At 36.2% G+C, this 14,703-nt stretch overlaps 1 protein-coding gene across 1 annotated transcript in view; it reads left to right on the forward strand.

Moving 5' to 3' along the window:
• Positions 1 to 14,703, forward strand: part of LAMA2 (laminin subunit alpha 2) — a 710,698-nt gene that overhangs the window by 147,911 nt on the left and 548,084 nt on the right. The gene's annotated exons all lie outside the window — the stretch shown is intronic.

The raw sequence follows: 14,703 nt of genomic DNA on the forward strand, positions 1-14,703 counted from the left end.
TTTATGTGTGTGTTCAAACAGCTGCTGGAGAACAAAGTGTTTTGCTATAAACACTGTCAAATCTCACTTTGAAAAAAAAATTGTCTATAAAACAAGTATTTCCATAGATATACTGAAGCTGCATAGAATTTGCTTTTAAAGCATAAAACTGAATTAGATGCTTGAGTCAGCTGTGAAGTGTTTTTTCATGCAACTCTCATTCTAAATCTTCACCCTATGGATCAGGCTAAGAGCCTGTACAATTTGGAAGGGAGGAGACAGCATAAAGTTCCAGCAAACAGCATAATTTGTACTTATTAGAACATTTATATTCTTCTAAAGGGTTTGCTTTTGTAGGGAGACTTTTGGAGGAGGATGGACATGGACTGGGATATTGGGAAGTACATCATTTGATAAATCTAACTTCTGATTTATCAACCAAACCAACTGAATCCCAGAGAGAATTCACAGTGGCTCACACAAAACACAAAAGACAGTTTGTTTATTTTCTAAGACAGAAAATAAGAACCTACCCAGAGCTTAGGGACGTGGATTTAAGAAAACAGTTAATTCAATGAACTTTAAGAAAATAATGGTTTTAGCCCTGGATGCTAACATTATTTATCTTGTGAAGTCACTAAAACAATAAAAGAGAGGTATGCATTTTTTGTATGTTGTTTTTGTCGTGTTTTGCTTTTTCTGTGTTTTATTGTTTTGTATTTTGACAAAAGGAAGTTCTCCACTTCTTCAGAATATGACTATACCCTAAGTTCTAAGATGAGTCTACTTCTAGAATATTTTGAGCACCTCTGTGTGTCCAGCCATGGCTGGGCTCAGAGAATACACTGACAAAAGTAAACAAAGGAACATGTTTCTTCCATCATGGAGTTTCAGTTCCAGCAAGGGAGATAGACCTTGGGTAAATATCATTATGTAAAATTACACATGGGAAAAACATGGCATAATTAGGAATTATAATGGGGAGTTGTTTAGAAACTGTTAGGAAAGATATCAGAAACCTTAAGGTATAAGGAAGAAAGATTTGTGAAAGTTAGGAAGGTATGAAGAGTGGAGGAAAATTAAGGGACAGGGATTTCTAGGCAAAATCCTGAGGAAAGAAAAAGCAGAGCCTTGTTTTAAACGCCGACTGAAGGCAATATTCTTTGAATATGATAAAAGAATATTACCTAAAATAGGATAATTTAAAATTTTAACCTAAGTGCAATGGTATTCCCATGAAAGATTTTAAAAGGAGTGACTTGATCAGATTTTCATTGTAGGAAAATCCATCTCATTGAAATGGATTGAAGAAAGGCAAATGATAATCAAGAGCTATTTAAGAAGCTATTGCAAAAGTCTAGACGTTAAAAATGACTTGGTATTGGCACTAGGGAGAAACATATGGATCTGAGATTAATTTTGGATTTAGAATGGTGTTTGGTGATGGAATGCATCAACAATGACTCCTAGCTTTCTATATGAGACACTTAGTGACTAAAATAAAATGTGTTGAGCTAGAGGGGACTCAGGAGTAGCTAACTCAGGATGGCTATTAGGGGGATGGTGGTGGTGCTTGGACCCTGGAAATCACAAGCTCTTCTTTGGGTGAATTAAGTTTGAGATGTTAGTGAGAGACATCTTAGTGGAGGTGTCAATATGGTATTTGGAAAATTAAACCTGGAACTTTAAAAAGTATCTGGCCTGGTGATATAACTTTGGTATTATTGACTATGCAGATGGTATGTAAATATCTTAGAAGTAGATGAGATTACTGGGGATTATTTGGAGATTATTTGAGGATGAGAATGGAGTAAGAACAGGATTTAAGATCAAGTCCTAAGGAATTCTAATACTTGCTGATAAAAACAAATGAAAAAAGAGCAAAGTAAATGAATATGACTTTTTCTTTTGGCTAGATCTTCATAGCCAAAGGAAGTACAGTGTAGAACAGTATTTTTTTTTTTTCACTATCTGTTTCATCATTAGAAATAAATTGTGTAGCAGTTCTTAAAGAGCTGGACCCATGGGGAACAGCATCTTTCCTTCTGCCATTATGTGCATCAAAGCTTACATGAGTCCCTTCTGATATTTTTGTTTGAGTGCCATAAATATAAGCTCATGCTCTTTGCATAGCAATTAATTTAGAGATTTGTTATACTTTTATACTTTGGATTGTCAACAGCAGACACAGAGGTTTTTAAATTTGTTTTCTATATTATAAACACCTCTGTTTGGGGGTAATTGCCAATTTAAGGCTCTAAATTTAATTTTCAGTGACTTAAAAGTGTTTTTTGCATTTCCTCTCCTTTGCCTTTTTTACTTCTCACTTTGAATTTGCAGACAGGCCTACCAAAGAGACATCTAGTTTATAGGCTTGGTTTTGGAAGGCAGGCAGGAGAGAAGAGAGGAGATAATGAACATATGCTCTGCTGATATTGATGAAGTGAGGTTGGAGGAAGCAGGGAAACAGTCTATTTCTCCTGAGCTGCCACCCCCTCAGTGAATATTTTGGGTACCCTTATGTTAGTATATACTAAATAAATGCCCTAGCTATAATAATTATTTTTATCATGTGATTTTGAAAACCTCTAGGATGATTTCCAGATTTTTGTACAAGTAGAGCATAAAGAAAATTAAAACAGTTTGTGGATGCTAATTTTAAATGGATAATGGGTGAGATTTCTATGCAAATTGAAAGGACTAGAAATTCTGTGACCAGGGCAGTGTCCACCAGTTCCTCAAAAAATAATTGAAATGCCAATAATGGGGACCTGTATTTTGGGAATATATATTTAAAGTTAGATAAAGAATCTATTCAATCTAGCCCTACAGATGATATTTTGCTGAACAAAGATCATCTAGTAAAGCTATGGTTTTTCCAGTAGTCATGTATCGATGTGAGAGTTGGACTATAAAGAAAGCTGAGCGCCAAAGAATTGATGGGTTTGAGCTGTGGTGTTGGATAAAACCCTTGAGAGTCCCTTGGATAGCAAGGAGATCTAACCAGTCCATCCTAGAGGAAATCAGTCCTGAATATTCATTGGAAGGACTGATGCTGAAGCTGGAAATCCAATAGTTGGCCACCTGATGTGAAGAATGGACTCATTGGAAAAGACCCTGATGCTGGGAAAGGTTGAAGGCAGGAGGAGGGGATGACAGAGAATAAGATGGTTGGATGGCATCACTGACTCAATGGACATGTGTTTGGGTAAACTCCGGGAGTTGGTGATGGACAGGGAGGCCTGGTGTGCTGAGGTCTATGGGGTCGTAAAGAGTCGGACATGACTGTGCAAATGAACTGAACTGACTGAATGAATTTATCCATTTCAAGAAGTCTTTATTGATCAGATGCAATGTGGTCAACTTCAATTTACTGTGCATATAGTAGTTAGAAATTTGGTTTAAAAAATATATTTGGAGGCATTTGAGAAACTTTGAGTACAAATGCCATACTTTGAGTCATTGTGGTAGAAATGTCATGTCCTCCCTGATGTGTGTTAGTGTTCTTAACAGAAATCCATGCCATAGTGGATACATACATTTCCTTATGTATATTGTTTTAGATTACTGAGAATTGATGATGTATTCCTACCTTCCTAAGGTCAATGATTATCCTTTGTCTGAAATTCAATAAAATCCTATAGCGCTTGGTTGAGTCAAGAGGGTAAGATGGCACTTGAGTTCACTATGGTTCATGGAGTCCTTATTTTAGCCAGAGAATCTGTACACAGAATTGATATTCTAAAAGCAAAACTTGCTAATGACCCATTGGAGTATGTGCATTTGCATCTGGTTTATTTTGTTTCCTGTGATATTCGAAATACTTAAATGTTCATCTTAATCTGCTTAGAATGAACAAAGTAAACAGTTTTTAACATGAGCTAAGTAGAAAATGTACTTTTTCTGATTAAAAAAGTAGAAAGGAGACTAAACCAACCCTTAAGCCTCCAAGAATATCCATTTATTTTTGGAGAACCAAGCTGAAAAGCAGAGAACTAAACAACAGTATAAGACACATTTGAAAGGCTGGGTAGGACTAGAATAAGTGACCTTCTTTTTTTTTTTTGTTCTGAACAACTGGATTTAGCATTCTTTTTTCCTCCAGCTTACAAACATTGTTTTGTCTAGATGGCTATTAATTCAAATTGGACTGATTTTCTCGTTCTATAAAACTCTTCATCTGCATCATGGATCAAGAGCATTAAGTTGCTTCCTGCAGTGCACAGCTGGAAATCATTCTCTTCAGCAACATTTTGTTTTGTCCCATTTTTGTTTTATACTAACGTGTTCCTACACACACACAGCTCAGGATTTCCGACAAGTATCTTCCTTTCTTCCTCGACAAGTCTTAGAACATTTTAAACTGGCAGGTTCTCTTTTGTCTTTCAAATGCTGAATTACTTGCAAACATCTCTGTTTGCCTGCATGAAATTTTTAAAAAATGCTCCACAGACCTAGAGACTGAAATGGAAAGTTAGAAACATTCAAACAGACAGTTTTCTCTTATTCTTTTGAGAGGAGAGAGATGCTTAGCATAAGCAAGCAAGAGAAATATTGTGAACCAAGACTAGGATGACAGAGGAGGAGAGAGAAGGAGAAATGTGTATTGTATTGTTGTAAAAAATATGTGATGATTTTTAAAAGTTATTTATAAATTGAATATATTGGAGAGAATTCATTGATTGGATGACTTTAGTTTAAACTCATGAAAACAAGAAAATGTGTTTAGAATTTCTTTTAGCCAAAATACATTAGGAAGATTTTAAGATTTAGATCACTGTCATTTTAAAATGCTGATTTGCCAAACTTCACACAAAGGTAATCAAAATAAAGAGCATGTTGGAAACCAAACAACCTGGAAGGAAACATTCACCAGGAAGCATTTAAAGTTTGGTATATATACACAATGGAGTATTATTCAGCCATTAAAAAGAATACATTTGAATCAGTTCTAATGAGGTGGATGAAACTGGAGCCTATTATACAGAGTGAAGTAAGCCAGAAAGAAAAACACCAATACAGCATACTAACACATATATATGGAATTTACAAAGATGCAAATAATAACCCTGTATACGAGACAGCAAAAAAGACACAGATGTATAGAACAGTCTTTGGGACTCTGTGGGAGAGGGTGGGGGTGGGATGATTTGGGAGAATGGCATTGAAACACGTATGTTGTCATATGTGAAACAAATCACTAGTTCAGGATCGATGCATGTTATAGGATGCTCGGGGCTGGTGTGCAGGGATGACCCAGAGGGAGGATAAAGGGAGGAGGGAGGTGGGAGGGGGGTTCAGGCGGGGGAACTTATGTAAACCTGGGAAAATTCATGTCAAAATATGGCAAAACCAACCAATATAATATTGTAAAATAATTTGCCTCCAATAAAAAATAAATTAATTACTTAAAAATAAAGTGACGCTGTGGCCACTTTTGCAGATGACCATTAATCAGCCTTGGGTCTTTGTGTAAAAGTTGATTTTTTTCACTACTATTGTTTCACACTTTATCCTAAAGATGTTTAGATGAAGTAACTATATATATGTATATATATTTACCCATACTGTTACTACTAATAAAGTTGTTTTCTCAATCTTCCTATCTTCACTGTATGTGTGTGTGTGTGTGTGTGTGTGTGGAGACATAATATATGATCTTTATATCCCTCTGACTTCATGATCACAAGCAACAAAAATCACCAAAACTGTCTAACTTAAGCAGAAATGTATTTGAACTCTATCACAGAACTGGCACAATTGCTGGAAGGATTTGAAAACCAGGCTTAGGAGATGAACCTCAAGGTGATTCCTACATTTCACTGCTTGAAAAGTCTAGTCAGGGTCCCTTTGTAGACATTTTTGTCATCACTTCCTTTCCTACTCTTACTGGTTCTATTTTCTCTTGCACTATTATGATCTTATTTTCCTTTTCTCCCCAACTCTATGCATCAGGTGCTCCAGAGTTGGAGCCCAAGGCCAAAATCATGTGCACAAATCGCCCAAACTGCTAGAGGGAGGGGAAAAGAGAGATCTCCTTGACTTCCATATCCTTGGCAAATGGTAGGGTACTTCATACCTTTTGTACTGAATACAATGCCAGTTAGCTAAGAACAGAAATGTAGGCTGGGTGTTGGACAAATGAGCAGTGATAGAGGTCTACTGCATTTTTAAAATAGCTTCGGTTTCTTGAATTATTTTACTGAGCTAGGGTACCAAAACAGAGTTCTGTATTTTTACTAAATCAAGGATCCGATTAGTTTAATAGTTTTATTTGCTAGATTTCTCTCCAGAAAGATTGTACAACTGTACAAGCTCATGAATTTATTCTCATTCAATAAATTTAAATTTGAGTGCTATTATATGCTAGCTAGTGCTATCCCTGTACTCAATAATGTTAGAGACTAGAGATCCACTGTAAAAGATATTAAAAGTTTCAGTGTGATAAGGGTTATAATAAAATATAAACTAAGTACTATGTAGCCACCAGGAAAGAAATAACAAATTCTGTATTGCAAAGTCAGGAAACACTTTCACAGAAAAGTGGATATTTGGGCGGGGTCATGCAAGATGTGTAGATGACCATGTACGTGAAAAAGGAAAACATTCTATGTAGGATGGACAACATAATGTCACGACAAAGAATTTTCAAAACATCTGATATATCTGTAAACAGTAAGATGTCAGTACTCTGGACATGTAGGAAGATATTAAAGAGGATGGAAACAGTTGAGTTTCCTAGAGTAGTAGATAGTGGCCTGATTACAAACATTCAGATTATCAAAGAATTTGGCTGCTTATCTTATTAGGTAACCAGCAACTCACAGAGGTTTAAACAAGAAAATGATGTGAACAGACTTAATTTTAGAAACATAATTTCCCCAGCAGTTTGGTAGTTGAGTGGAAGTGGAGTCATGAAGGAAGACTAGTGTGATTGATGTTGCATTCGCGATATGGTGAGGTAGTATTAATATATGCTTATCTGAGAGTAAGGATAGATAGATAACATAAAGCTGGAGACAAAATATTTCATGGGAAGCAGAAATCTTAGAATTAAGATTAGAATTAAGACATATTTATCCTTAAACTTCCATATTAATATTTTCTGGTTTCTATGCAATAGCATTTTATTATTTAGTAAGAATGACAGATTTAGAGGATAAAGATTGTTGTGAGTCAGTTATCAATGTTTTTGTTGATGGTCTTCATGAAGTCAGTTAACAGGGATGAGCACTTGGAAAAGTTGGATGATTTGACTTTTTAAAAAGTTACGAGTGACAGTGAGAGGAACCAATTTATAAGTAGTGTTTAGAAGCCAGAAGGAGGCTGTTTTTCCTTTCCCACTGATTCTAGGGATCCACTGGGTAGATCTACAGAAGTGTGATTGTCAGAGGAAATCAAGACTTCAATCACAATAAGGAGGTTGAAGGAGTTCTTTCTTAAAATGGAAAATTTGAAATAGATTGTGGACTTGTAAAACTGTGATGGAAGTTGGCTTGTGGTGTGCATATAGAAGAGAAAAGGAGACCTAGATGATGGAAATCTCAGGAATGACATAGGAGGAGAAAAGGATTTTCATTTAGTTCAGGAAGGGGAATGAGACAGGGTGGATCTTTAATGCTGAAATTAGTTCTAACTTATTTGGGTTTGCAATAATTGTGTTTGAAAACCAGCTGTGCGACTTAGTTTCTGGGAATTATTTTCCTCATTTGTAAAATTCATATTCGAAATAGACTTCTTTTTCCTACTGGATAACAGCATTCTGGATCATCACCTAAAGAAACATTGCCTAAATCCTAAGGAATGAATCTGAGTCTTGCCACACAATAGATCACTTACTGATATGTTAAATGTATTTCTCCCTGACTCACTTGTAGTTCTTCAAAAGACAACACTTAGATATTAAATATGATGGTAAGTCAAAGTTCTTCATTTTTATGAAATAAAAAGTGGAAGGACTGGAAAGTTGTATAAGGAAAATAAATTAACCTGCTAATTGCCAGCCAGTAAGTGTCTTGGAGAGACATTCTACTGTTTGGCTGATTCAGTGCTTGTTTTCACTCAGTTTTTCTGATTCTGAACAAAACTGCAAAGACTATTTCCCTTTATACTGTCTAACCAGATTTTCCACATTTGATTTGAGAAATGTCAAATTGAAATTTTATTGTTACTGGTATTTATAACTTATAAAACCCAAATAATGACATAAATCATATATATAGAAATGTATATATATATGTGTGTATGTGTATATATGGTTATACACAGATATATACTTCAGTTCAGTTCAGTCGCTCAGTCGTGTCCGACTCTCCACGACCCCATGAATCACAGCACGCCAGGCCTCCCTATCCATCACCAACTCCCAGAGTTCACTCAAACTCATGTCCACAGAGTCGGTGATGCCATCCAGCCATCTCATTCTTGGTCGTCCCATTCTCCTCCCGCCCCCAATCCTTCCCAGCATCAGAGTCTTTTCCAGTGAGTCAACTCGTCACATGAGGTGGCCAAAGTATTGCAGTTTCAGCTTTAGCATCAGTCCTTCCAATGAACACCCAGGATCGATCTCCCTTAGAATGGACTGGTTGGATCTCCTTGTGGTACAAGGGACTCTCAAGAGTCTTCTCCAACACCACAGTTCAAAAGCATCAATTCTTCAACAGTGTCAGACAGTGTCAGATATATACTTATATGTGTGTATATATACAGTATTTTTATATATTGCAAAATTTTAAGAAAAAATTTTCCCATATAGAAAAGTTGTAAGAATCATACAATAAATATCCATATACTTAGCCTCTAGATTCTAAAATTAGTATCTCTCTGTATATGCTTTATCATACTTTTGCCCATTCATATATAAGTATCCATCTTTATGCTTTGATCTGTTGTACACTTTGTGCCAAGTACTTCATCATGAATATCATAAATTAAGTTTAATATTGGTTTACTTTTTTATGGTAGAATTTACACACAGTAAAATGCACAAGTGAGAGTAACATTCATTCATCAGTTTTAACACTGAGTTTTAAAAAATATATATATCTGTATAATACAAACTTAAGAATATTACCATAAGCCCAGAGATTTCCTTATGTCTCTTCCCAGCCTCTCCCCTTAAAGTCAGCCATTTTAAAAATTCTGTTTTATTTTCATGATATGTTTGCCTGTTCTAAAAGATCACATAAATGAATAACAACATATGAACTGTTTTGTAAACTGTTTTGTCTTTTATTTGGCATAATGCTTTTGGGATTGTTGTGGCATATATCAGTAGTTTGATCCTTTTTAATGCTGAATAATATTCCATTGTATACCACAGTTTCTGTATGAATTCTCCTGAGCTGTTTCTATATTTGGCTATTATGATGAAAGCTTTTATGGACATTCTTGAATAGGCCTTTTCATGGTCATATACTGTTATTTCTCCTGAGTATTTTCTTAGGAGTGGGATTTGGGGGTCATGAGGAAGATCTAGGTTGAGATTTACTTAAAAATGACTGTTTTCTAAAGTGGTTGGACTAATTTACACTCCTGCCTGGAGAATCCCAGGGACGGGGGAGGCCGTCTATGGGGTCACACAGAGTCGGACATGACTGAAGTGACTTAGCAGCAGCAGCAGCAACAACAATGGAGTGGAATTCCAGTTGAACCCCAAAACATTTAAACATTTGGTACTGTCAGTTATTTAAATAATGTACTGCTTAATGTGAAGCATAAGAGCCTTACTGATTTGTGTGTCCATTTATTGTGATCCCTCTACTCACCATTGCTTTGCTCTAATTGTCATGTCTTACACTGTACCTCCCATAGGGTCGCAAAGAATCAGATAAACTGCACAACTGAGCATGCACCTATGCAACATTACAATTTTTCTTAATATATATTTAAACAACTTGGGAAAAATCTGTTAAATTATATTCGTTTAGTTATTTGATTCTGACATTTTTGCTGATCTCATGTAACGATTTTTTTATTCTAGATATTGTATTTTTCAGTTTTAGAATGTATATTTGGTATTTTTGTAGTTTCTATTGACTTTATTTTTTATTATAAGCATTTGTGTGTGTATGTCTGTGATCATAGTTATGAAAGCTGCTTAAACTTGTTTGTATACTAATTTCAACATCTGGTTGATATCAGTGTTGTTTTCCATTCACTGCTTTTCTTCTAAGTATGGGTGTCATTTTGTTGTTTCACTGTATGTCTATCTAATATTTCTTTTACACAATTGCATTCTGAATGTTGTAAACAGTCCATGGTAGAAAACTTGGGATTCTGTTATGTTCTTTTGAAGAATAGTCATCAGTCTTTTAGTTTTGTGTTATATTTACTTATCTGGACTCCAACTCCAAACTTTTGGCATGCCTATAGAATGCAGCATCTATGATCACTTGTTTTAATCATTTGTTCATTTATACCTGACCAGTGAACTTGGAGCCTGCCTAGGGCATATATGTATATCTTGTATTGATAAGAGACTTGGGAAGAATTTTTACACATATTTTGAGGTTCTTGTGGCTTTCTTTTTTCTAGGATTTCTTCCTCACTTTATAGGAGGTGTAGTTGTCCTTTGTTCTGTTTCTGGTTCTTCAAGACAGTAAAGTTAAAAAAAGACAGTGAAATGTGGGTTTAAGTGTTAGTCACCTTGCATGCCCAGTCTGAGACATCCATTATCTTCCTTCTAAGCATATACACCCTTCCTGGTTTACATACCTATTTGAGTTGCTCTTTAATGTCTTCAAGTACAAAATTTTAAAACATGTATTTTGTTTAGAATTCATCACTGTTATCTGTGAACAGTTTAATAGTAGCTACTCCACGATTGGGCTTCCCTGGTGGCTCAGCAGTAAAGAATCCACCTGTAATGCAGGAGACACAGGTTTCATCCCTGGATCTGGAAGATCCCCAGGAGAAGGATATGGCAACCCACTTCAGAATTCTTGCCTGGAAAATCCCATGGACAGAGGAGCCTGGCAGGCTACTGTCTGAGGGGTTGCAAAAGAATCAGACAGTGAGTGACAAAACAACAACTCCACATTAATAAAGGTTTTAAAGATGTCTCTGCTGGGAAAGGTTGGGGGCGGGAGGAGAAGGGGACGACAGAGAATGAGATGGCTGGATGGCATCACTGACTCTGCGGACATGAGTTTGAGTGAACTCCGGGAGTTGGTGATGGACAGGGAGGCCTGGCGTGCTGTGATTCATGGGGTTGCGGAGAATCGGACACGACTGAGCGACTGAACTGAACTGAACTGAACTGCCACTTGAAACCAAAATGTGGGATTTTAAGTCAGATCATCAAGATCATGCAAAAATGCATGAATATAGCACACTGTTTGAGCAAGCTAATATAGTCTAAAAACATTCAAATAAAAACAGTGAAAATTTGGCGCGTTTCTAAATGTTTACCATATGATAGCAGAATTTCTATTTTTCACATTACATAAACTTAGCCTTTTCCCAGATTATTTACTAAATGTATATATTACAGAACAGAGTATGTTTTTTATTCTCTAGTGAACTGAACTGTGGGACTTAATTGGAGTTGGTTTATTTTCACTGTACTGTATATTTCATTAGAGATTAGTGAAAATATTATTTGTTTTTTGTTTAGACTTGGTTTTTCAAGCTACAAATCCATCTAAATTTAATTAGTCTAGATACTATTCAGAAGAAAAATGTCAGTCATAATTGTGTGGGTAATGATGATTGACTTTTATGTCATTAACATTACATGACCTCAGTTTGAATTGAGGTTGTAAGTCGATACTCTATAAAGATTCACCATCTACTTGTAGTTCATTTACACTTGCAATGTTTATATAATCTTTAGGTAACCCATACTGCATATAGCAATAAATATTTCTCTGCTGCTTTTGAGTGGAAATACATAGATACAGTCTAGCAGATTTAACTTATAATGAAGTGGGCTGCATTCGATAATACAACCTGCTGAAGATTCAATAAAAGCTCAGATATCGACTGATTCTTCAGATTGGTCAGTTCAGTTCAGTTCAGTTCAGTCGCTCAGTCGTGTCCGACTCTCCGCGACCCCATGAATCACAGCACGCCAGGCCTCATTAGCAACTAATTGGGGACTTTCCTTGACCAGTACACTTTACTGATTTTTAAAAATAAACAACAAAGTAGCTAATAAAATTTCAAAAGGCCACTGTTCCTTGACCACAAAGCAAGGCAAATAAATTATGAAGAGGTTAATTTCGAGCACATGATCAGTAAGTGTAACAGAAACAAATCAATGGAAAGAACTGAAAGATAGTAAATGTAAATTTTATCGACATCTTTAGTTTATGATTGGAAAACTCTATGAAACAACAAAGGGGTGGAGGCTGGATAAGTTATTTCTTTTAATAAGTACATAAATTGATAAGCTCTGCTGAGAACCAGGTTTTGGCTCTTCTTTAAACCCCGATGAGAATTAGCCTTCTGAGTTAAAGAGCTAAGTTCAAATCTTAGTTATCGGTCTTGCTAATTCATAACTTTGTGCATATTGTTTGTCTTCTTTGAGCTGCATTTTCTTCACTTGTAAAGTGGGACTAATAAAAAGTACACAATGGGATTAGTGGGGATTAAATCATATTATTTAATGAATATGAAGTAGCTTCTTAATCAATGTTACCTCTATACCCATAATCCTTTCATAACCATGTAGTTTTGCTCACATTATATATATTTAATATGTGAGAAATTTAGGATATAATTCAGTTCTATATTTTGGAACAAAACAATATATAGAAAAATAATTTTCACCAGTCAAATTCTCCCTTTGGCTTCCTCCCATGATTCCTCAGATCTGAAAAACTCCAGGCCTAACCAACTCCAGTTAAGTCCCACAGTTCAGTTCAGTCACTCAGTCATGTCCGACTCTTTGCGACACCATGGACTTCAGCATGTCAGGCGTCCCTGTCCATCACCAGTTCCCCGAGTTTACTCAAACTCATGTCCATTGAGTCAGTGATGCCAAAGAGCCATCTTATCATCTGTTGTCCCCTTCTCCTCCTGCCTTCAATTTTTCCCAGCATTAGGGTCTTTTCAGATGAGTCAGTTCTTCACATCAGGTGGCCAAAGTATTGGAGTTTTAGCTTTAGCATTATTCCCACAGGGCTGCACCAAAGCAGGGCATGGGGAGTCTCACCCATACCTTCAAAATGGAATCCAAGGTCAGGGTCAAGGTCAGGACTAGTCAGAGGTGAGCGAGACAAAAATCACAGAGTAAAACTGACAGTGTCCTGGGGCAATTTTAGAGGTATTGGCTCCTGCCTGAGATGAATTGTTTGAAAATAAAGTTGTTTTGTTTATAGAAGCTTGTTGTTCAGTTGCTCAGTTGTGTCCAACTCTTTGTGACCCCATGGACTGCAACACACCAGGCTTCCCTGCTCTTCAGTATCTCCTGGAGTTTTCTCAAATGCATGTGCATTGAGTTGGTGATGCCATCCAACCATCTTGTCATCTGTCCTCCCCTTCTCTTCCTGCCTTCAATCTTTTCCAGCATCAGGGTCTTTTCCAATGACTTGGTTCTTTGCATCAGGTGGCCAAAGTATTGGAGCTTCAGTCTCAGCATAAGTCCCTCCAATGAATATTCAGGATTGATTTCCTTTAGTCTTGACTGGTTTGGTTTCCTTGTCTAAGTTACTCTCAAGAGTCTCCTCCAGCACCACAGTTTGAAAGCATCAGTTCTTTGGTGCTCAGCCTTCTTTATGGTCCAGCTCTCACATCCATACACATGACTACTGGAAGAACCATAGCTTTGACTATACAGATCTCTGTTGGCAAAGTAATGTCTCTGATTTTTAATATGCTGTCTAGGTTTGTCATAACTTATATGTATATCTACATCTATATATGATCACATAATCTAATAGATTAGAACATTTACAAACTCAGTCCTCTGTCAGTCACTCAGCATCCACATAAGCTTTCAGAATAAAGTCCATACTCATATAACATTTCCTCTGCCTGGCATGTTTGCTCTTCTTCCTTCATTTTCTATACCAAATACATTTCTATTTTTCCTCCAAGATACTGTTCTGGATTATTTCCCACAGTAAGCCCATCTTATGGTATTTTCATTCTCAAATCTTTTATGGTATCTGGTGTAGTGTGTGCTCAACATATATTTTATAAAATAATAATTGTACAGCTAGATGCAAAACTGGAGTAGGAAATGGCAACCCTCTCCAGTATTCTTGCCTGGAGAATCCCATGGACAGAGGAGCCCGGCAGGCTACAGTCCATGCGGTCGCGAATGAGTCAGACATGACTGAGTGACTAAAGCAAAATAAACAGAATCAAAATAGTGATGAAAGACAGAAGAGAAACCTTGTTTATTTCATCACATGTTATTTACTAGCATAGAGAATTTAGTGTATAAAGGTAGAGTATGTTCTGGGATGAGCTAATTATTTTAAAAATTGTAACCTGACAAATTTCACAAAACAGCTAAAATGCAGGATGGAAATTTCAGTAAGACTTGTGCCAATAGCATGAGTAGATTTTTAAAAGTGTGTTTTAGAGATGGTACTTTCTAATTAAGTGGTAGAGGTTAAAAATTAAGAAGATAGCTTTAGAATTCATATTTAAGACCTGGGCGGGGGGAATGCTAGTTTGATAACACATGCTATTTATGTAGTATACTTAATTAAGTCAGATATTTAATTATCACTGATTATTCTATTTTCATTTAATGCTCTGGAAAGCATC

The sequence above is a fragment of the Moschus berezovskii genome, chromosome 10 (genome assembly GCF_049115385.1).
Source record: "Moschus berezovskii isolate FMDL1 chromosome 10, NW_MosBer_1.0, whole genome shotgun sequence".
Classification (NCBI taxonomy): Eukaryota; Metazoa; Chordata; class Mammalia; order Artiodactyla; family Moschidae; genus Moschus; species Moschus berezovskii.